General features: G+C 40.7%; 1 pseudogene; it reads left to right on the top strand.

Moving 5' to 3' along the window:
* The first annotated feature begins 7231 nt into the window (after nucleotides 1-7231).
* Nucleotides 7232-8038, top strand: LOC114201506 (small integral membrane protein 15-like; annotated as a pseudogene).
* Nucleotides 8039-8116: the final 78 nt, after the last annotated feature.

The following is an 8116-nucleotide window of genomic DNA, read 5'->3' as shown; positions in this document are numbered from 1 at the left end:
CCAAGCTAGGTAGATCTGATTCAGTAGGTCTGTGGCCACATTTTGATATCCTGGACTAGAATATGTTATTTTAGTATGGTCACTGCTTAAATTATCATACTTTTATAGTAAACAAGACTTTACTAACACATTATACTTAACACATGAATTGCATAAAAAGCTGACCGGGTATGGTTTACCTTGGGAACCATGCAGGAATACCAGTTTTGCATGATTCTACACGCAGTAAAAACTAGCGGTAACCCTACCTAGATCCCGAAAAGTGGAGCTCCCATTTATGGTTTCGTTTTTAATTAAATGTGCACAGTAAAAATTTGGAAACTTTTAAAATATTTTTTATAAAGATTTTGAGAGAGCACGAGCGTGGGGTGGGGGCAGAGGGAGGAGAAGCAGGCTCCCTGCTGAGCGGTGAGCCTGATGTAGGGCTCAGTCCCAGGATCCCACAATCATGACCTGAGCCCCGAAGGCAGACTCTTAGCCCACTAACCCACGCAGGCCCTCGCAAAATTTTGAAACTTTTAAAAACAATAAATTAACAAAATAGGTTTGTAAACAGTTTTATATCCTGCATTTTAGGAAGAAAATCTTATTTTGCATTGGAAAAGCAAATAGTTCTGCGAGGTTTGTTATGAAAAACAGCAACTCTCCTACCCTATCTGCCCTTCCCCGTTTTCCCCACTTCATGGTATTCCCTTTCAACTGTTGGCTGGTAAGTTTATATTTGCCACCAGGTCTCAATTTAAACGTGTGCATGGCTATTTATTGATGTTTGCATTGTAGGCATTATCATTTGACTTCTCTCTCCCTCTTGCCCACCATGCATGTACTCCCCATCACCCATCTCCCTGGTATAATTCTGGTTGGGTCATATATTAAGTGTTTACTATGACTGGGTATTTATATCACGGCTGAGCCATGTAGTGGATGAGATTACCTTCCTGCAGAACTTTCTTATCCCTAGAATTAGTAATCCTCTTGCATTTTTATTAGTTATTAGCTTAGTTTTCTCTCTACTTGTCACTAATTCAACCCAAATTCTCTTAAGGACATTAACATCTATTTTATCGATTTCTTGACCTGCCCTATCTGGATTGGCGCTCCCTTAGGCTTAATATAGTGCTGTCATCATGGGCTCTCCCCTGCTGAGTCTCCTGTTTTCCGTGTCCCCACTTTCCCTTGATTTATTACCTCATTCTGGTAGAACGCTTGCAGTAAAAGATGTGCATGGAAAGTAGTTTGAGTGAATCGCATGTCTGAAAAATGTCTCCTCTCATACTTGATTGGGTGTGAAATTCCAGTTTGGAATTTATTTTCCTTTACGGTTTTGAAGGCATTGTTACTTTTCACCTACCATCTAGTGTTTCTGTTAGAAGAGTCAAGCCATTCTGAGTCCTGATTCTTTGTATGTGACTCTTTCTCCCTTCTGTCACCAGCGTTCTGACATTTCAGGGTGGCATGCCTTGGTGAAGGTCTGTTTTCATGCAGTGCCAAGCTGTTGTTGAACCCTTTCAGAATGAACTCTGGTCCTTCACTTCTGGGAAACTTTCTTGAATTCGTTAATGATTTCCTTCCTTTAGTTTCTGGCTTTTCTTTCTGGAATTCCTGTTCAGGTATTGGATCTCCTGGACTTATCTCTGTTTTTAATTTTTCTGTCCCTACCACCTCCTATTTTCTTGACTTTTTGATCTCCTTTATGGAAGATTTCCTGTTGATTGTCTTAAGTGTTCCTTTTTTTTTTTTTTAATTAGGACCTCATTCCATGGTTGCAACATCTTATCTCTGAGAACATTAATATGTTTTGTTGAAAACTTTCATCTCCTGCGTGGTTTTTTTTTCCCTTTTTGTTTTGCTTTTAGTCTTTTATGTTATAGACTTTCCTTAGCTGCCTGGCAATCATTGGTAGTGTGCTTATATTTACAGGTGGGATATTAAGAACAATATGTGTTTGTAAGATGAGCTGATTGAACTTTTTTTGGCAGATCCCTAATGTCCACTACTTTTAGGACTTTCCCCTTGGACTGGTCAGGTTCCCTATAGGAAACTTCCAGTTTCATGTCTGGAGGGTTTACCTTGAACTGCTGCTGGCCTTGTGGGAACTCAGTGGAGGAAGAGGGCTAGGGAGCTTCAGCATTCTAGTATGCCTAGGTTCACTTGTCTTCCAGGTCTCTGAGAAGGTCTTCTACCCCAGAAACCTACCCCCTCTAGAGAAAAAGCTTCTAACTTTTTGCCAAGGTTGGGGAGGAGCAGTCTCAACATCACGTGGAGGTCTGGATATTGATGCACATTCTCTCTTTTTAAAAAACATGTATTTTGACAAGATGAAATCAGAGGGAGATAAATCATAAGAGACTCTTAATCATAGTAAACAAACAGGGTTGCTGGAGGGGATGGGGGTGGGGGGATGGGGTACCTGGGTGATGGACATTAAGGCGGGCTCATGATGTAATGAGCACTATTATGTAAGACTGATGAATCACTGACCTCTACCTCTGAAACTAATAATACATTATATGTTAGTTAATTGAATTTAAATAAAAAAAATTTTTAAAGTTATTTTGCTTGAAAATATACTAGTCTAGGGGCGCCTGGGTGGCTCAGTCAGTTAAGTGTCTGGCTTCAGCTCAGGTCATGATCCCAGGGTCCTGGGATTGAGAACCCTGCTTCTCTCTCTGCTCCTCCCTCCTGCTCTGCTCTCTCTCGCTCTCAGATAAATAAAATCTTAAAAAAAAAATAGTTGAAAATGGAAAATAACTTGGCAAGATAAGAGAGCAAAGAATGATGTCAGATAACTAGACCAAGATTTAAGGGATAGAATCTGGTTCTGATTACCTCCACTACTTCTTTCCAAACCTCTAGTTTGTTATCTATGCAAGGGAGGGTTTAGATTCAGTTGTTTCATCGATACAATCTCAGCCTCTATGCTCACCTGCTGGGTATTCCATAAGCTTAAAAAAAATGCAGGAATTTTTTCTGCCTCTGGTCAAATGGAGTTAAGTGCATGGATTTGGTCTCAAACCTGAATCTTAAAAAAAAAAAAATTAAAACTCAAACATTGAAAGAGCAATCCCTAAGAGATGGGAAACAAGATGGCTTACTACTGCCTTGTGAGAGTTTCTGGGCAGTGGAACAGGGAGGAAACTGAAGGATTGAAGGGTCTGAGCTAGGAGTTAGAAGTGGAGGCAGCTCATGTTCATGAGACAGAATACCAGAATAAAGCTGCACAGAGAACCCAGGAGATCTGCAGAAGGGCCCTCTTGAGTACTCAGAATACTGGTCAGCACGAGAGTGTGAAAAAACTAACCGAGGCCAGAGAAAGAACCATCAAAAAGGATTATAACTGCCTGGCATTACACAAGGCTGGGAATTGTTCCTACCAGCCAGATAAAAAATTCACAGAATAGGGGCACCTGGGTGGCTCAGTTGTTAAGCATCTGCTTTCGGCTCAGGTCATGATCCTGGGATCAAGCCCCACATCGGGCTCCCTGATCTGCGGGAGGCCTGCTTCTCCCTCTCCCGCTCTCCCTGTTTGTGTTCCTCTCTCATTGTGTCTCTGTCAAATAAATAAATAAAATCTTAAAAAAAAAATTCACAGAATATTGGGTAGACCATTGTTTGAAAATGTACCAAGGATTTTGTTTTAATTAGGTATTGTATAGACGTGGCGACAACTGCCTTGAAAAAAGGTGATTACAGTTTCCAAGAGAAGGGAGCATGCCATACCATTCACAGTCACATGAAGAAACCCCAGAGTGGGTCAGGAGGCAGTAGGAGTGAGGGGAGTGCATGACCCAGAGCCTTTAACGTGTGGTTTCCATGGGGAAGGAATGGGCAAGGTAAGGTAGGCAAGTTTGAGAAAGCTTAGAATCGGTTCATTCAAATAAATTCAGAGAGTTCTTGGCTATGGGAGTGGTCTCTAGTTGTCCATAACCTGGCCCTGAGGTGACTTAAGACAGAGAAAATACTGGTTTGCTATGTGAGAATTAGGTAAAGGTGGTTGGAGTTACAGTTTGATTAGTAAAAGGCGAAAGATTTATGCGATCTGAAGAGAAACCAGAGCGTATTGTTACAGTTTGATTAGTAAGTTTGTATATGAAAGGCTCACTCTGCAAGTGAATTGTTTACTGTCTAGGAATTAACCAATTCTGGAAGGGCAGTCTCCAGGATTAGCAAGTCCCCAAGACACAAAGCATCATAAAAATAAATTTTTAAAACATTTAAAAATTTTTTGGGCGCCTGGGTGGCTCGGTTAGGCGACTGCCTTCGGCTCAGGTCATGATCCTGGAGTCCCGGGATCGAGTCCCACATCGGGCTCCCTGCTCAGCGGGGAGTCTGCTTCTCCCTCTGACCCTCCCCCCTCTCGTGCTCTCTCTCTCTCTCTCTCTCTCTCTCAAATAAATAAATAAAATCTTTAAAAAAAATAAAACATTTAAAAATTTTTTGAACAAAATTAAAAAAAATAAGGTATCAAGGAAAGTCTTGCCTCGTTAAGTGAGGAATAATTAGCTCTGGACTGAGCATTGCTTAGGACCCACATTAACAAATAATAAAAATGAGACTCGAAAGGATCAAACTGTTTCCAATTAGCTGTAACCTAGAGCAAAACTCAACAAGATTTATAGGAATATAAAAATACCAAGCACATTACAAGGTAAAATTCTGGCATCCAATCAAAGATTACCAGGCATGCAAAGAGGCAGGAAAGCACAACCCATAATGAGAATAGTCAAAGCAGATCCAAAACGGACCCAATTTTTAGAATTAGCAGAGGACATTAAACATTATTTTAACTATTTCCTTTTTCAAAAAGTTAAGTGTGGTTCAGAGGGTTGAGCATCTGACTCTTGATTTCCGCTCAGATTTCAGGGTTGTGAGATCTACCACGCGCTGCACCCCCAGCCCCCCCCACCCCCCGCCCTGCAGCCCCTGGGCTCTGTGCTCAGCAGGGAATCTGCTTGAGATTCTCTCCCTTCCTCTCTCTCTGCCCCGCCCCCATTTGCACACTCACTCCCTAAATAAGTAAATAAATAAATAAATAAAATCTTTTTTTAAAAAAAAGCATAGATGATTTAAAAAGACAGAGGAGGTGAGAGGAAGGGGGAAGGGAGGAGAAAGAAGGAAAAGGAGGAAAGGGGTGAAACTTCAAACTGAACTTCAATGGCTGGATGAGATTAACAGCAGATCAGACACTGCTGAGAAGAAAAGACGAGTGAACTTGAAAGCATAGGCATAGAAGCTCTCCAAAATGAAACGGAGAGGGGAAGACATCTGCAGAAGAAGAACATCGTGAGACAGCTTCAAGACCTAATCTATGCAGAGTTGGAGTCCCTGAAGGAGAGGCAATGATGGGGACAGAAATATTATTTGAAGAGATAATGGCCAAAAACTTTCCAAACTTGATGAGAACTATAAGCCCACAGATCCAAGAAGCTACATGAACTTCAAGCACAAGGAACATGGAGAAAACGACACCAAAGCATATCATAACTCAAAACCAGTGAAGAGAGAACATTTTAAAAAGCAGCTAGAGGAAAAATACGTTATAATCAAAGGAACAAAGATGAGGATGACATTACTCATTGGAAAGAGTGCAAGGATAAAGATCTTTAAAGTACTGACAGAAAAGAAAAACCTGCTAATCTAGTATTCAGTACTTGAGAAAAAGCATCTTTCAAAAATGAAGGCAAAATAAAGATGTTTTCAGACCTACAAAGGCTGAAAAAAAATTCATCACCAGGAAGCCTGCTATATACAAAATACAATGAAGGACATCCTTTGGGCATTAGGAAAATTACACCACATGGAAATCTATTATCTACACAAAGAAGTGAGATTGTGTTATGGGGCTTATGACATACGTAAAAGCAAAATGCATGACAATATTAGCATAAAGGCCAAGAGGGAAGAAAGGAAAGCATACTATTGTAAGATTCTTATATTAGAAGTGGTATAATACTTGAAGGTAGATTGTGATAAAGATATATAATATAAACCCCAAGCAGCCCTGAAATGAAAAAAGCCAACACTCAAATGTCCATCAGCTGATAAATGGATAAACAAATGGTATATCCATACAATGGAATATTATTTAACCATAAAAAGATGTGAATTACTGGTCCATGCTATGACATGGATGAACTTTGAAAACATGCTAAGTGAAAGAAATTAGACACAAAAGGCCATGTATGATTCCATTTATATGAAATGTTCACAATAGGCGAATTCGTGGAGACAAAGCAGATTAGTGGTTGCCACAGACTGGGGAAGGGAGAATAAGGAGTGCCTACGTGATGGCAATGGGGTTTCTTTTATGGGGTAATGAAAATGTTCTGTAATTAGGGTGGTTGCACAACAGGGAGAATATACTAAAAGCCACTGAATTGTACACTTTAAAAAGGTTAAAATGGTGGGATGCCTGGCTGGCTCAGTGGCTTTAGGGCGTGACTCTCAATCTCTGAATTGTAAGTTTGAGCCCTATGCTGGGGGTAGATTACCTAAAAATAAAATCTAATAAAAAATGGTTAAAATGGGGAATTTTATATTATGTGGATTTTGCCTCAATAAAAAAAGTTAAGCCAACAAGAGAAGATTTATGATGGGTTCATAAATATTCTAAAAGAAGGCAGAAAAGGAGGAAGAGGGGAACAAAGAACAGATGGGGCAAATAGAAAATAAATAGCAAGAGGCGCCTGCGTGGCGCAGTCGTTAAGTGTCTGCCTTGGGCTCAGGTCATGATCCCAGGGTCCTGGGATCGAGCCCTGCGTTGGGCTCCCTGCTCTGCAGGAAGCCTGCTTCTCCCTCTCCCACTCCTCCTGCCTGTGTTCCCTCTCTGGCTGTCTCTCTCTCTGTCAAATAAATAAAATCTTAAAAAAAAAAAAAAAGAAATAGCAAGATGACTGGCCATCAGTAATGGCCTCTTGAGGGGTCCGAGCCCGTGGTCCTGGCTGTGATGTAGGGGAGGCTGGTCGTGGCCGCTGTGGAGGTTTTGCCCCAGTGCCCAGCAGAGGCAGCCGCTTGCAGGCAGAGCCCCCTGGGAGTGGTGGCTGGGTAGGGTAAGGAAGGAAGAATGAGCAAGGGGGAAAACAAAGGATGGAGGGGACATGCTGATGCCGATGAAGTACAATCAGCTGCAGCTTCAGGAGCTGTGTGTGTCCGGTTTGGAGATCTAGTCTGGTGGACCCCTTAGGGAAGGAAGATACAGAATTTAAACCTTGTCTCACAAGTGTATGGGAGAGCCAAAGAAGACAAACAACCAAGGGTCATCTGAAATTGTTACCAGTTCACTAATAATCTCAGGACAAAGTTGGAGATCACTACTAAAGCATAAGACTTACAGAGATGTTTGGTATAAAGACTTGGGCTGAGTGTGTTGTGGAATGGGCTGCAAAGGACCCACATGGCTTCCTTACAACTTTGTTTTGGCCCTTACTCCATTGTTTCTAACAAATGTCATACTGTCCGGGAAATTGGCCAAGATGATTGAGGGAAAAGGAGCAAAAGAAGAAGCAAAACCATCAAGGAACTATTGCAAAAGCTAAATGAAAAAAAGGATTGAAGGAATGAACAGCTTCTTACGCCCAGAGGAAAATAATTTGGAAAATTATGCAGTTTTGGAAGGACCCACTAAGGTTTCTTTTCTGGTTTTTATGACAGTAATTTGTAGTAAACGAAGTCTGAGCACATGGAAGAGTCATGTTAGTTGTGACTTCTACTGCAGCAACATTTAGGCTCTGGTGTAGAAGTCTGTTGATGGTTATTGTAAATTGCCATTTATTATGCTATAAATAATTTATAACTGACTTAGTCATTTGCCATTTTGCAGTTTATGTACTGTAACGAAAACATCCTGTGGAGAATAATGACTATATATTATGAACTCTATTCAAATAATGGCTTAGAATGGAGTTCTTTTCTGGACGAAGGGAATTAAGAATGTAAAAATCAGAACTATCTTGAGGTGAAAAGTGTGCTTTGGCTTAAAAGGCATATAGTATACTAATTACATCTTTTATCATTATTGCTTATTTCTTGGAATAGAATTATTTCTGGCTTTCTCAAAGCTAAATATTAACCAATGACTATTTCTGTGTTCTGCCTTTTTCATTTTTTAGCCTTTGAG

This window comes from Eumetopias jubatus, unplaced genomic scaffold (assembly GCF_037043125.1).
Source record: "Eumetopias jubatus isolate StellerSeaLion01/CBP00866 unplaced genomic scaffold, mEumJub1_p1.0 scaffold_16, whole genome shotgun sequence".
In the NCBI taxonomy this organism is placed as follows: Eukaryota; Metazoa; Chordata; class Mammalia; order Carnivora; family Otariidae; genus Eumetopias; species Eumetopias jubatus.
Note: the sequence above shows the minus strand (reverse complement) of the source record. Positions and strands in the feature narration are given on the sequence as shown.